At 35.8% G+C, this 14,718-nt stretch overlaps 1 long non-coding RNA gene across 1 annotated transcript; it reads right to left on the bottom strand.

Moving 5' to 3' along the window:
• Nucleotides 1-5,672: 5,672 nt before the first annotated feature.
• On the bottom strand, nucleotides 5,673-13,452 carry LOC131273636 (uncharacterized). Its single transcript, XR_009180890.2, has 3 exons — nucleotides 13,031-13,452; nucleotides 11,670-11,754; nucleotides 5,673-8,719 (listed from the first exon to the last, which is right to left on the bottom strand). It is a non-coding gene; the product is annotated as an uncharacterized lncRNA (long non-coding RNA).
• Between the last annotated feature and the right edge of the window lie 1,266 nt (nucleotides 13,453-14,718).

Here is a 14,718-nt window from a genome sequence, read left to right as displayed (position 1 = left end):
GTAGTTATTAATTTATTTTGAGATTTCCTCTTTGACCCACTGTTTGTCTAAAGGTGTGCTGTTTAATTTCCATATCTTGGTGTGAAATCTGGGCTTCTGGCCCTTGCAGATTTCCAGCTTCACTCCATTGTGGTTAGAGAATTTATTTTGCATGATTCAGATCTTTCTGAATTCATTGAGCCTTTCTTTGTGGCCTAGCATATGGTCTATCTTGGAGAATGATCCATGTACACTTGAGCAAAATGTATATCCTGCTGTATTTGGGTGTAATGATCTGTATATGTCTATTAGATCCAGCTCCTCTAATATACCATTCAAAGTTTTTTTTTTCTTTATTGATTCTCTTTTGAAATGTTCTGTCCAAAGATGATAGTGGTGTATTAAAGTCCCCCACTATAATTGTACTTTCACTTATTTCCAGTGTTTGCCTCATGTATTTGGAGGCGCCCCTGTGAGGAGCATAAATATTTATGATTGCTCTTTTTTCTTGAAAGATTATCCCTTTCACTAATATGTAGTGTCTCTCTTTGACTCTCACAACTGTTTTGCATTTAAAGTCTATTTTGTCTGATATTAATATAGGTACTCCTGCCCTTTAATGGTTATTGTTTACTTGTAAGATTGTTTTGTAGCCATTCACTTTCAACTACCTTGAATCCCTGGTTCTAAGATGTGTTTCCTGTATACAGCATATAGATGGGTCATATTTTCTTATACAGTCTTCCAGTCTGAATCTTTTGACAGGTGAGTTTAATCCATTGACATTAAGTGTTATTACTTTCAAGGAATTATTTATGTTAGCCATATTTTCTTTGGCTTTTCTTTGTAATATTTTATTTTTCTTCTCTCTTTTTTTTTGTTGCACTTACACTCTCCAACTCTACCTCTCCTGTTTTCTTTCTTTCTTCCTGCAGAACTCCCTTTAGTATTTCTTGAAGGACATGGTCCTTGTTGGCATATTCTTTTAATTTCTGTTTTTCTGTGAATATTTTGAACTCTCCATCATTTTTGAATGCTAGTTTAGCTGGGTAGAGTATTCTTGGTTGGAAATTTTTTTCTTTTAATATCTTGAGTATATCATACCACTGCTTTCTTGCCTCTATGGTTTCAGATGAGAAATCAGCACTTAATCTTATGGAGCCTCCCTTGTATGTGATGGTCCTCTTTTCTCTTGCTGCTTTTAGAATTTTCTCTTTGTCTTGAACATTGGATAATTTGACAAGTATATGTTTTGGGGTAGGCCTTTTGGGATTTATGCTCTTTTGGGTGTGTTGGGCTTCCTGGACATGTGCATCCATCTCCCTCAGTAGATTTGCAAAGTTTTCAGCCATTATTTCCTCCAACACCCTTTCTGTCCCCTTTCCCTTCTCTTCTCCTTCTGGGACACCTATAATATGTATGTTTGTGCATTTTTCATTGTCATTCAGGTCCCTAAGTCCCAGCTGGATTTTTTCTATCTCTTTATCAGTTCTACTATCTGTTTGATTTCAGATGTACTGTCTTCCACATCACTAATTCTCTCCTCTGCCTCTTCTAATCTGCTGTTATTTGCTGAGAGTGTTTTTTTGATATATTGAACTGTGGTGTTCATCACCATCATATCTGTTATCTTTTTGTATATGTCTGCAATTTCTTCTGTATTCTCTCCAAATGTTTGCTTCATATTGTTAATCTCTTCCTTTACTTCATTAAGTTGATCTTTAATACACGTTTTGAGAGCTTTAATTACTTGTCTGATGTTCTGCTCCTCTTCTTGGTTTTTAGTTTGTTCATTGGATTTAGCCATGTTTTACTGATTATTGGTTTGGTTTGTAGTATTTTGCGGATGTCTGGTCATCATTTTACATTGAGGGGTTTAATCAGTTCCTTAGTTTCTTTGTCTGGTCTTGGGGATTAATTAGTTGTTGTTCATGCATAAGTGTTATGTCTTCTCTTTGTCCCTTTGTTCTTCTTACTCTATTTTCTTGCTGCTGGCTAATTTCACTTTGAAGGAAAATATTGGGGCAAAGGAAAGGAAAATGAGTAAGAAAAGAAAACATATAAAGTAATATTGATAATAAATGTTAAGAGAGCAACAATGTGAGATCTAGGATAATGGATATTAGACTCATGTAAATTTAGCAGTAAGTAGAGTACCTAAAACATGTAGAGTTTTAGCAGTAAGTAGAGTACCTATAATGAGACAGTCAATTGAATATTGGGGGGGATATAGTATGAATTAAAAGACCAGTGTTTTCATGAAAGAGGGAAAGAGAAAAGACAATAATATCAAGAGTGGATAAAAGACAGAAAACAGAGCAAAGGTATTAGAAATAAAGTGTCAGACAATTTGGGGCCAAAAAAAGATAAGTGGAATGTAAAAGAAACAGTAGATGATGGAGGATAGAAAGATGTAGGGGAAAGGGGATAGTGTAGGTGGCCAAAATCAATACACACAGAAAAGAGGAAATGGAAGATGAGGAAACACAGCAAATGTGAAGCATTCCCTGCAGCACCTATTATATAAAGAAAATAAAATAAAAAAGAAGAAAAAAGGAGGGAAAAAAGGGAGGCAAAGAAAAATGGGGGAAACAAGCAAGAAAAAGAAAAAGAGAGGAAAAAAAAAACTAAATAAATGAAAAATGACCTTGGGGGATAAAACAGGAGAAAAGACCAGGAGACAATGCAACAGTAGCAACTATGACAACAACAACAAAAGAAGAAATAACCAAAGTTTCAAGCTAGGAATCCTCTTTGCAGTTAAATAAAATGCTTAGGGATCTAACATTCCCCCTTTCTCCCTTCCTCACTTCTCTCTCTCCCAGGGCAGCAAGAAAGATGCCTGAGAGGTCCGGTAGGAGATTCAAGTGGGTTCTTGTTGAACCTCCTCTACACAGAAGACAATTCCTCTTTATTTCCAGCATGAGAGCACCTACTCCTAACCAGAAACCCCAAATATGCTATTGGACGCTTGGATAACATGTCCTATAGTCCCTCCCCCTTAGGTGTGCTAGGGGAGCTCTAATTGATTTTCTGACTCCACCTTCTCCCAGACCAATTTTCCTATCACAGGACGTTTAGGTAAATTGGTCTTTCTCAGTAGATTCACCTCTCCTTTCTTCCCAGACTTTCCCCAAGTCAGCTAGTACACTTCTCCAAGCTCAAGGAGGGAAAAAAAAACCAAAAACACAGAGGGCTAGGGTAATCAAGGACCTCAGACGGACCTCAGGGCATGGTGGATTCAGGAATGGGAAGTCTGTGATATTACAGACTCAAGGTATGTGAGTCTCTGGAGCATGGGCTATCAGGACTTAAGGGATACAGACCTGGGAACCATGCATCCAGTAAACACAGGGTTTGGGAACCCTGTAGCACAGCAAAGTTTTCAGGGATTGCTGAGAGCAGGCCGCCAGCCCTAGGGGGATGGGTCCTGCCCACAACTTCTTTTTTTTTTTAAGATTTATTTTATTTATTTCTCTCCTCTCCCCCCACCCCCACCCCTGCCCTCACCTCTACCCCAGTTGTCTGTTCTCTGAGTCTATCTGCTGCATGTTCTTTTTGTCTGCTTCTGCTGTTGTCGGCAGCATGGGAATTTGTATTTCTTTTTGTTGTCATCTTGCTGTGTCAGCTCTCCCTATGTGAGGTACCATTCCTGGGCAGGCTGCACTTTCTTTCATGCTGGATGGCTCTCCTTACAGGGTGCACTCCTTGTGCATGGGACTTCCCTATGCAGGGGGCTCTCCTATGCCAGGGGCACCCCTGCATGGCAAGGCTCTCCATGCATGTATCAGCACTGCACATGGGACAGCTCCACATGGGTCAAGGAGGCCCAGAGTTTGAACCATGGACCTCCCATGTGGTAGACAGATGTGCTATCCACTGGGCCAAGTCTGCTTCCCACAACTTCTGACCTCCATGTCAGAAACCCAAAATTCCACCTCTCACAAGAATCTCTTCTGTCACTGTCTCACCAAATTGATATCCAGGCACCTCCTGCCCTTCAAGCCCCTGAAACAACCCACTCAGGGTTTGGGAATACCTCAACACAACAAAGTTTTCAGGGATCACCGCAGCTGGGCTGCCAGGCTTAGGGGGAAGGGTCCTGCCCACAACTTCTGACTTCCATGTAAGAGACCCAAAATTCTACCTCTTACAAGAATCTCTTCTGTCACTGTCTCACAAAATTGATGTCCAGACACCTGCCCTGCAAGCCCCTGAAACAGCCCAGTCCAGCAGGACTCTGACCCTATTCAGCCACTTCTTTGCAGGAGAGATTGTGAGGTACACTCATTCAGATGCCATTTTGCCCCACCTTCGTCACTACTTCTTTTCTAAACTCTGAACTTTCCTCTTATTGCATAGATTTGCATTTTAGTTGCTTTATGTAAAGACTTCTGATAGAACACAATATTATATTATTTCTTCCATAGAGTGTATACAGTTAAAATTATTAAAGCCATTGTTTTTGCTGAATTTACATGTGATTTTACCAAAGTTTGTACTCAAACTGCAGGAGAGATAGATAAAAAAATGAGGGAGCAAATTCTCAGGTACAAAATTGTTTCAGAAACAAGGCAAAAATTTAACTTTAAAATCATTAATACAGATAAGGAAAAAATAATGCTGCATTCATTGAACAGTTAATAGAGTCACACTCTGAAAAAATGTGAACATCCTTGCTCTGTTTGAAGTAGCTTCATGAGATCATACATAAGCTATCACCCCTTAAGAAAATGTAAATTAAATGGGTTTTACTAAATTCTCCCATCCTGCATATCCAGTGTATGATACTGCACTACAATTTTATATGGGAAAGAACCATTCTTTCTCAGAGACAATAAGAGACAAATAGAGAAATAAGCAAAAAGAGAATAGCCTAATAAGTCCATAAAGGGAACATATACTATTCTCAGCCATGTAGTTGAATGGGAAGCCCACTGAGGATTATGACAATAGGGACAAAATTAAAGACTAAGGGAAGCTGGAGGAACACCAGGGGATAAGCAAATCTGGCCAACTACTAAGTATTCAGAGTGTTTGTTTTAACTTAATCTTTTTAATTTTTTTAAAAGTTACATTAAAAAATAGGAGGTCCCCATATACCTGCCACCCCCCTCATACCACTCCTCACACATCAACAACCTCTTTCATCATTGTGGCACATTCATTGCATTTGGTGATTACGTTTTGGAGCACTGGTGCACACATGGATAGTGGTTTACATTGCAGTTTACAATCTCCTCCAGTACACCCAAAGGGCCATGGCAGGACATACAATGTCAAACATCTGTTCCTGCAGTACACCAAGTAATTAAATAGGAGATTTCATTAAAAACTCATTATTCACTAAAGCCCACACCAGTTATAGTGGAAAATCCACTGAGAAGGCAAAAAGTATAATGCATGTGAAGTGTATGTGAATATATTGCTGCACATTTAAAATAGTTCTGTTCAACTTGAAAGAAACTATTAAAATTGGGGTCAGTTATTTGTTAACAAAAATATGTCAAGAAAACTACAGGTACTTAGGAGATTTCTATTGTTTCTATCCTTAAAAAAATGCCTAAATTTGTTTATGTAAGGTATCTCAAGTCCTTTATAATGTTTGACTCAAATTATCAGTGATTATTCATTTTATCAGATATTAAAAGATAATTTAAAGGGTTAATTGATTACTCTCATCAAAATATAAATAAACACAAGCAAATGATTTTATTTAACTCAATAATTAGTTAGAGGACCAGCAAGATATTACATTTCATTCAGAGGACAAATTAATTTGCCACAAAAAAAAGCAGATAAAAATTTACAGAATGGATTTTGAAATAGATGTAAAGTGTATCTGTCTACAAAGCAATAATCAATTGCATTACACTGGAACACAGCAAATTTGCATTTCTTTAGAAAAGAATTATTTTCATTATTACCATTTTTCTTCACCTTTCCAGAACTGTAAAATATCTCAAAAGCTATCAAAAGGCAATGATCATACTGTGAAATATGTAGGAATATCATAAATTTTTTTCATGTTTTTATTTTTGGCCAAAGTCAGAATTTTTCACAATTTTTCCTGCTACTGGCATAAGAAAGATTCATTATCTTTTAACTAGAATTATGATATAATGAGAAAACTCACATGTAAATTGATATCAAATAATTCATCAAGGGTACAATGTTAGTAAATGTTTGAGCTCATATTTGTACTCATACCAATTACTCCAAATCCAATATGTTTTATCACTGCATATTGCAAAGTGAAAAAAGGCAAAATTCTATTAAGTTGGTATAAACAACAGCCCATATTTTTAATATAATCTCAACTAGAAAATTTGGGTCTGATAGCCCTTTACAATCACAAAATCTAATGTTGAAATCAGGGGATAAATAAACTGGTCAAAATTTTGTGAAGCTTGTCTCATGTGGATGTCAGAGTCTTAGTCAGTGACCCAAGGGTATCGGGAATGAAAGACAAAGAGAGATTGGGTTCAGGGGATCTGAGAGCATTGATTTCTCAAGCTCATCAGACAACTTTATTGAGTCGAGGGGCTAGTATATATACCCCTAACATATGTGAATTCAGCACAAAATCAAGTTACCTATTACCCTTACCTCATTCTATATTAACTAGGGATTGATGAACACCAACAAACTTTACTGGAACTATTATTATAAAAATCAGGAACTATACTCATAAATCTTGTTACTCAGGTCATTCTGTTCTATATGTTATTATTCTGCCTGCAGGTGTGTATTCCCTGCCAAGATTGTGATCCGCACTGATAATCAAAAGGGACAGTTTGACTCAGTGGTCAAGGAAGTAACTTGCTTCCATGGAAACAACATGCCTTTGTTTCCCACATTTCCCCCTTTTTGTTTTAGTCAGGGTGACTGTGCCTGTCTTAGGTTGCCCCCCCAGGGGTTCTTACCCATCATTGACTACCAGCCAAGCTCACTGACTACGGGGTACTATTGTAGTGTTTTAGCAAGTACTAAGTTATTAGCCTGTCCCATTGTGTCCACACGGTGTAATCTCTGGCAAACATGTTTACCCAGGCAAGCGACAACCATGAGCAACAGGATTAATACAAATATCCCTATTCCTAAGGCAGATAAGAAATGCTGAGACTTCCACCAATCAACAGGATTAAACTTATTTAAATGTGAAATCAAATCCTTAAAGATGTCCTTATCATTATCTACATATATCTGATTATGAGATATTTCTAAAATATTTTTCTGCAATTCCTCAATTTCTAATGATATATTTCCTTTGTGTCCTGACAAATGATTTCTGATCTTATTCCATTGAAACATAGAAATATTATAATCCAAAAGAGTAATACAAAAATTACTTTCATTCTAATCACATTTCAATCCTCTTAACAAATTCAAATTATAAACTTGGTCTTCTAAGTGTAAAACAGCAGATTCCAAATCACTAAATCTGTCATTAAGTCCTTCATCAATGTGCTCTTGACTATGCCATAAGTCACTTGCATTCCTGTGCCAATCATGCACGTATTGCTGTGTCTGCACCATCTCATGCAATGCAACAGCAGTAGTGGCAGCAGCAGTGATGACACCAATGAGGCCAAGAATGCCAGCTATGAGAAGTCCCAAAAATCTCTTAGATCATTTCAACAGTCCTTGAGCCAGGTGGAAAAGAAGATGACTCTCAGGAGATGACTGCCACATCCAATTCATTTTCACCAGGATCCACACTCCTTGTCTTTGGTGAGCCATGGTGATAATATCTCCATTCTGTAAAATATTCTCAGACAAGCAAGTATACAAAGCACCATCCTTATAGAACAAAGCATTTTCAGTTATGGTAGCCTTCCCTACCAGGAACACATATGGATCCCTGACACATGTTTGAAAATGATGAATTTGATCCAAATGTATATATTGTCCATCCATACTTTTATTACCTTTCCATTCAGAAGTAGATGCCACTCTTAAGAAGACTTTCCATATTTGTTTTTGATCATGGACTCCAGTGCTATTGCACCATGGAAAAGGAACCCATTTCCCTATATTTTTCCAATCACTATTATTTTTAGTGAAAATTATTTTTTCATCAAGAAGCAAAGATTCATAGAAAGGATATTGTACATTACTAACTTGTTGTCCTTTGCTATTTAAACCATACCAAATAAATCTGCCCTTATATTTATTGGGATTCCCCATAGGGGCACATTCCCAAACTATTCCATAGGAATCATTAAAAATGACAGATCCTCTTCCCATATGGCATTCATACCATCTTTGCATATCACCAGTATTCCTCTTAGGGCAACTATAACTTGGATACTTATATTCTTGATATTGATAGGATGGGAATAAAGTTGTCAAAGATTTAGTATTATTTATGACTAAAATTGAGCATAGTTCTATTTTTCACAGCCATACATGGTGGGCAATTGCCAATGCAAAGAGGTGGGAAATCAAATGGAAGAAGGAGATTATAAATCCTTTGTCCTTCTTCTCGTGACTTAAGTGGTAGTCTATCATCCACGGGTCCAGGAAATATATGAGTTTTATTCAAATAAACAGGAAAAGAAGGATCTTTCCAGGTTAACACTCAAAGTAATGGGGGATTAGGGATATAAGCCCAGTATGTGTAATTACCATTGCCAGTTTCACTCACTATCATTAGGATCCATATGTGTAGAAGACTCCACTTCTTCAGTCCTAGGTTTAATCCTTTTTGCCAGAAGCCAGATTTCTTCTCCATTTTCTGAAATGATAAGAGCATAACCTTGCCCCCATACTTTAACCCTGCCTTTCTTCCATTCATTACTCAAAACGTCTTTCTAAAATACTGGTTGATTCTCAGATTCTGCAATTTCTGTGGATGTTTGAGAATGTCCAAAATGACATTCAGCTGGTGTCATAGAATCATAAACATTAAGAAAATTGAAGGTAAATAAATCCTTAGCCAATTGATCTTTAGGTGATATCATACCATCATCTCCCCCTTTTTGTTTTAAAAGCATAGTCTTGAGAGTATGATGGCATCTTTCAACAATAGCTTGGCCTGTAGGATTAAGGAGAATGCTGGTAACATGTTCAATAGCATATTTCCTACAAAAGGAAGCAAAGGATTTACTAATGTAAGAAGGTCCATTATCAGTTTTAATTTTTAGAGGGCATCCCATTACAGCAAAAGCAGACCAGAGATGTGAGCGAACATGATGAAACTGTTCCCCACTTTGAGCAGTAGCCCACATGAAATGAGAATAAGTGTCAATACAAACATGAACATATTGTAGTTTACCAAAGGATGAAATGTTGGTAACATCCATCTGCCATACTTGATTAGGAGTCAGGACTCTAGGATTAGTTCCAGCCTGAAAAGGCACTGCTGTTAGTGGTCCACAGGTAGGACAAGTACAAGTAATCTCCTGTGCTTGTAGTCTTGTTAACTTTTGATATTTATTTTGCAGGCCTTTAGCTTTAATATGAGTTAAAGCATGGTAATCATGAGCACTTTGTAAACACCCCACTAATAAATCAGCTTGAGCATTACTTGCTGTCAAAGGACCAGGCAAAAATGTATGAGAACGTATATGTGTAATGTAAATAGGACACTGTCTTAATTTAATGACATGTTGCAAATCAGCAAAAAGTTGAGATAATTCATCAGTAACAAAGATACCAGCCATTTCAATATGCTTAACAGTAAGGCATACATATTCAGAATCAGAGACAATATTCAAAGGTTCTTTAAATATTGTTAACACCTTAATGATGGCAGCAAGTTCAGGACACTGAGCAGACATGAATGAAGTCTGCCAAGCTTGTTCTTTTTGAGAAGTAACGTATGCTGCTTTTTTATTACTATTACTATCAGTAAATACTGTACAAGATTGTTGGGCTATGCACATAGCCCTGAAAAGCACTGCAGAAGTTTATTGTTGGGTTTTTTATAGATAGAGGAATGAAGCTGGCTTGATTTGTCTAAGAAGACACTAAAGAAAGTCTTAGTAAGTTTTAAAACAAAGTGATAGCAACACAGCTGGACATTAACTTTTTGCAACAAACTAGCAGTGTTTGGGATTGCTGCATAGTACAGTGTTGTTACTTTAATCTATGATAAGAGGTTGTTTTTGTGACACGCACTCTTTTATAATTATTAAAACCATAATTAACCACATTATACTTTTCTTTTTAATATTATGCTGAAATATTGGTAACTTTATACACTTTTAAGCATTTATAGAAACCTTTTACTCATACAACTTTAATTAACAGAGGGTTAAAGGAAAGAAAAACTCGTTAATTTTATAACACTTTAAAACATCTTTTATTTAACTTATAATTTTTCTTTCAAGGTAAAAGAACATATCTTTTATAATTAGTTTGGAATGAAAGGCTACTTTTCAGGATTTGATTTTGAGAAAGCAGTTTTGAACATTATGTTCCTTTAAAAGAGATAAAACTTTTCCTTTTTGGAACACCGCAGAAATGATGAGGTTAAAGCACAAGAAGCTATTTTGATAAAACAGACTTTCTTTGTATACTGATTATTGAGCATAAAAACTTTTACCAAAACAGATTAATGATTTGAGAGGCTTTGAGAAAGGACAAAATTTTAACTTTGCATTAGTATACTACTTGATATTAAAGCTTTTAAAATTTTATAGATAGACCCATCAAATTTTATTTAACTTTAATTATAAAAATTTCTTTTTTATGTACCTTCTGCACTTTCAGTATTCACTCAGGTTTTGTTCCATATTTTACTCTTTCTTAATAACCAATCATTTTATCTTAAGACAAAATCATTTCCTGTTTCCTTAATAATAAAAACACATTTCATATAGCCCATATATGAAGTTATTAAGCAAACTTCTTATAATACCATCAACACTTAACAAGCTTGTTAAAATAATAATCTTTTCTTTATTTTAAATACTTAGAAGCATGCAATATCAGAAACGGTTTCCTAGAAGCAAGTTCTCAATGGAGGCTGGCTGCAGCCAAGCTTTTCTGTTATAAAATTACCTTTTATTATTATTATTAATTCAGGTTTGTTTAATAATGACCTTTCGGAATTAGCCACTTAAACACTTTAATTTAGACGATGCTTCATAAGACTTTTTATAATTATTTATAACCATATAGACTATAATTATATTATTTTAAGACAAATTTTACTTTTACAGAACACTTTTTTTTTTTACTTAAAGTTACCACAATACTTTCTATAACTTGCCACATGCATTTAAGTTCCAAGAGTTTATGAAAATTAGCCATCCTACTTTAAGGCAAAACACACTTTTTTGCAAAAATTTATTAAATTTCAATTAGCATTCTCACAAACTTTTATCCTTTTTAATATTCATTTAAGTTTTACATCCTTCATATTATCCTGTGAAGAAAAATAAGCTATTCATTTCAATCTAGGCAAGAACAACTTCTTATAAAAAGACTTATAGTAATTTTGTTAATCAAGACTCACAATTTTTATCATTGTAGAGATCTGATTAACATTTAAACTTATGTATTAATATAAGCACTTATTTAATTTTTGGCCATTTGAATAGAGATTTTTATAAATTTTTATTAATTTATATTACCATCTGGAGGTATCAAAATATACACTGACATTGAATGAACAAACACAAAACAATCACAACACAGTAACAGAAACATACAGTTTACAATTAACTCATAATTCTTACTTTCTTGGTATAGCTGCTTTTAAGCTCTCCATTATATCACATTTTAAATATCACTTCTTAAGATTTCTTCTGGAATCCATGTTGCCTATAACATGCAAGCTTGTGCTTGGAAACATTTTTATTAGTCATCATCAATCAGTTAAGATAACTTGAGCAGCATAAATGTAGTTAAAACTCTAATTTAGCAGTTTAGACAGACTGTTAACACACATTTTTGGATTATTACTCTGTAAGACTATACTGAGACTTGAAGTTCAGGAGTAAACTATTGATTTAAAACTGAAAATTCCTTTTAAACCTTGATAAAAATTTTGTACTAATTTTATTATCTTGGTTAAATAAGCCCAATTAGAATTAACATGGAAATAAAACAGAACACCAATGTTGCCATGTTTTTCTCTTTTTTCAGTGGCTTAACTCTATTAAGCCCCACTAGCCCATAGCTACATTGTATGTAGACAGCAGGGGGGTTGCAGAGTTGCTGCCAGAATAGTTTCCTTATCTTAGTTAACACTTTAACAGAGAGTTTTCTTATAAGGCTGATTTCATTAACAAGGACATTATTTAGTGTATTTGCCCATTTTAAATCTTTTAATAGTTTAAAAGTTTTTGGCTCAGGATGAAACTTGACACCCCCTTTCAGATTCTTTATATCTGATGGTATAGCATGTAATGTTACAGGGAAAGCAGATTATAATTGTTTAACATAAGGCAAAGCATCAGCAACATCTGAAAACATTTCTAATTTAGGCTTAGTAATAGAAGGCCATTCAGTAGGTGCAGAGGGTTGTACTGGATACACAGAAGATATTTCATTAGGACACTTCACTGAGCTTTTATTGATGAAAGGGTAAATATCAGTATGAGGGAAAAAAAAAACCATGCTGGTTCCCCATTTGCCTCAACCTCCTGTTCTTGTTCCAATTTACTTTCTTTCATTTCAAATTTACTTATGGGCTTAGAAAATATAGTAATTTCATCTTTCTCTCCTTCTTCAGACAGTAAAGGATCTAAGGTGGCAGCAATTTGCTGGCACAAAGCCCACACAGATAAAGGAATGGATTCCCCTCTTAGATATACTCTTCCTAAAGCTTTCATTACACATTTCCACTGTTTCAAATTTAAAACATTATGCCCCTGAGGCTGAAACCAGTAACAATGTTTCTGAATTAAGGCAAAAAGCTCAAGTAAATCTGCTGTTTTTATTGTGACACCAACCGTATGTAAAAGCATTTTTAAAACTTGTGAATATTCTTCCAAGCATCCTGGCTGATTACCTATACCCTGATGCTACCGGAAAGCAAAACTTAGTAATATGAAGCAGCAATCTACCCGGGTTAATTAATTTCGATGCTCCTTACCTTAAAAAAGGCTTTTCAGCTTTCCGCATTCCTGATCCAGAGGTGGAAGATTCTTTGCTGCCATGTCTTGATGAATCCTCTGCCTCGGGCCCCACGTTTGGGCGACACCTGTCAGAGTCGGAGTCGGTGACCTGAGGATATTGGGAATGAAAGACAAAGAGAGATTGGGTTCAGGGGATCTGAGAGCATTGATTTCTCAAGCTCATCAGACAACTTTATTGAGTCGAGGGGCTAGTATATATACCCCTAACATATGTGACATTCAGCACAAAATCAAGTTACCTATTACCCTTACCTCATTCTATATTAACTAGTGATTGATGAACACCAACAAACTTTACTGGAACTATTATTATAAAAATCAGGAACTATACTCATAAATCTTGTTACTCAGGTCGTTCTGTTCTATATGTTATTATTCTGCCTGCAGGTGTGTATTCCCTGCCAAGATTGTGATCTGCACTGATAATCAAAAGGGACAGTTTGACTCAGTGGTCAAGGAAGTTATTTGCTTCCATGGAAACAACATGCCTTTGTTTCCCACATGTGGACTCAAATTTTGTGACAGATATATGGGTATGTGATCATAAGCAATTTTACAGAAATGAAAAACATTAAATCACTTCCATCCATTCTCAAGCTGTTCACTTTATTTTTTAGAGAATTTCATTAAGTATCCAGAGAAATGGATAACTTCACCTCAGGGGCCACATTATTCTTCATGGGGTTTTCTGAAGCTTGGGGGATTCAGATTTTACAGGCTACATTGTTTTTGATAATTTACTTGGCAGCACTACTAGGTAATCTTATCATCATCATTCTCATCAGTATGAATCATCAGTTACACACCCCTATGTATTACTTGGTGCAGAACTTGTCCTTTCTGGATTACCATCTCATTTCTGTCACTCTCCACAAATCCATCACTAACTCTCTGACTAATCACAACACCATCTCACTCCTTGGGTGTGCTACACAAGCAATTTTCTTTGTCTTCTTGGCCTCTACAGAAGTAGCTCTCCTCCCAGTGATGTCCTATGACTGTTATGTTGCCATCTGCCACCCACTCCAATATGAAATCATCATGAACTATGGAGCCTGTGTGCAGATGATTGCTTCTTCATGGGTCAGTGGAGGTCTCAGTGCAATTTTACATATAGCTTTTACATTCTCAATACCGCTTTGTGGGTCTCCTTTGTTCGTCAGTTTTTCTGTGATGTCCCTCAACTTCTTTCTCTTACTTGTTCTTATGATTTTGAAGAATTTGTAATATTGGACTCAATTTTGTGTTAGAGCTTGTCTGTTTTGTGTTTATTGACATTTCTTATATTAAAATCTTCTACACTGTGCTGAGGATGCCATCAAGAGAAAGCATGTCCAAAACTTTCTCCACATGTCTACCTCACCTTGTTGTTGTGGTTTTGTTTATATCATCTGCATTTTTTGCCTATTTATGCCCACTTCCCAAATCTCCATCAGGCTTGGAATTCCTAGTATCTGTGTTCTATACTGTGGTGCCACCAACCATGAATTCTCTAATCTACAGTCTGAGAAATAAGGATATGAAAACTGCACTAAGGAAACTGCTAATGAGCAGACATAATCTCCCAAATTGGAAGAGCTGAAATCACATGTAACTTGACATTGATGGATGTGGGATGACTGGATACCCAAAAGTAACTTGTTTC

Source organism: Dasypus novemcinctus, chromosome 16 (assembly GCF_030445035.2).
Source record: "Dasypus novemcinctus isolate mDasNov1 chromosome 16, mDasNov1.1.hap2, whole genome shotgun sequence".
Classification (NCBI taxonomy): Eukaryota; Metazoa; Chordata; class Mammalia; order Cingulata; family Dasypodidae; genus Dasypus; species Dasypus novemcinctus.
The sequence above is the reverse complement of the archived record's forward strand: the minus strand, read 5'-3'. Positions and strand labels throughout refer to the sequence as shown.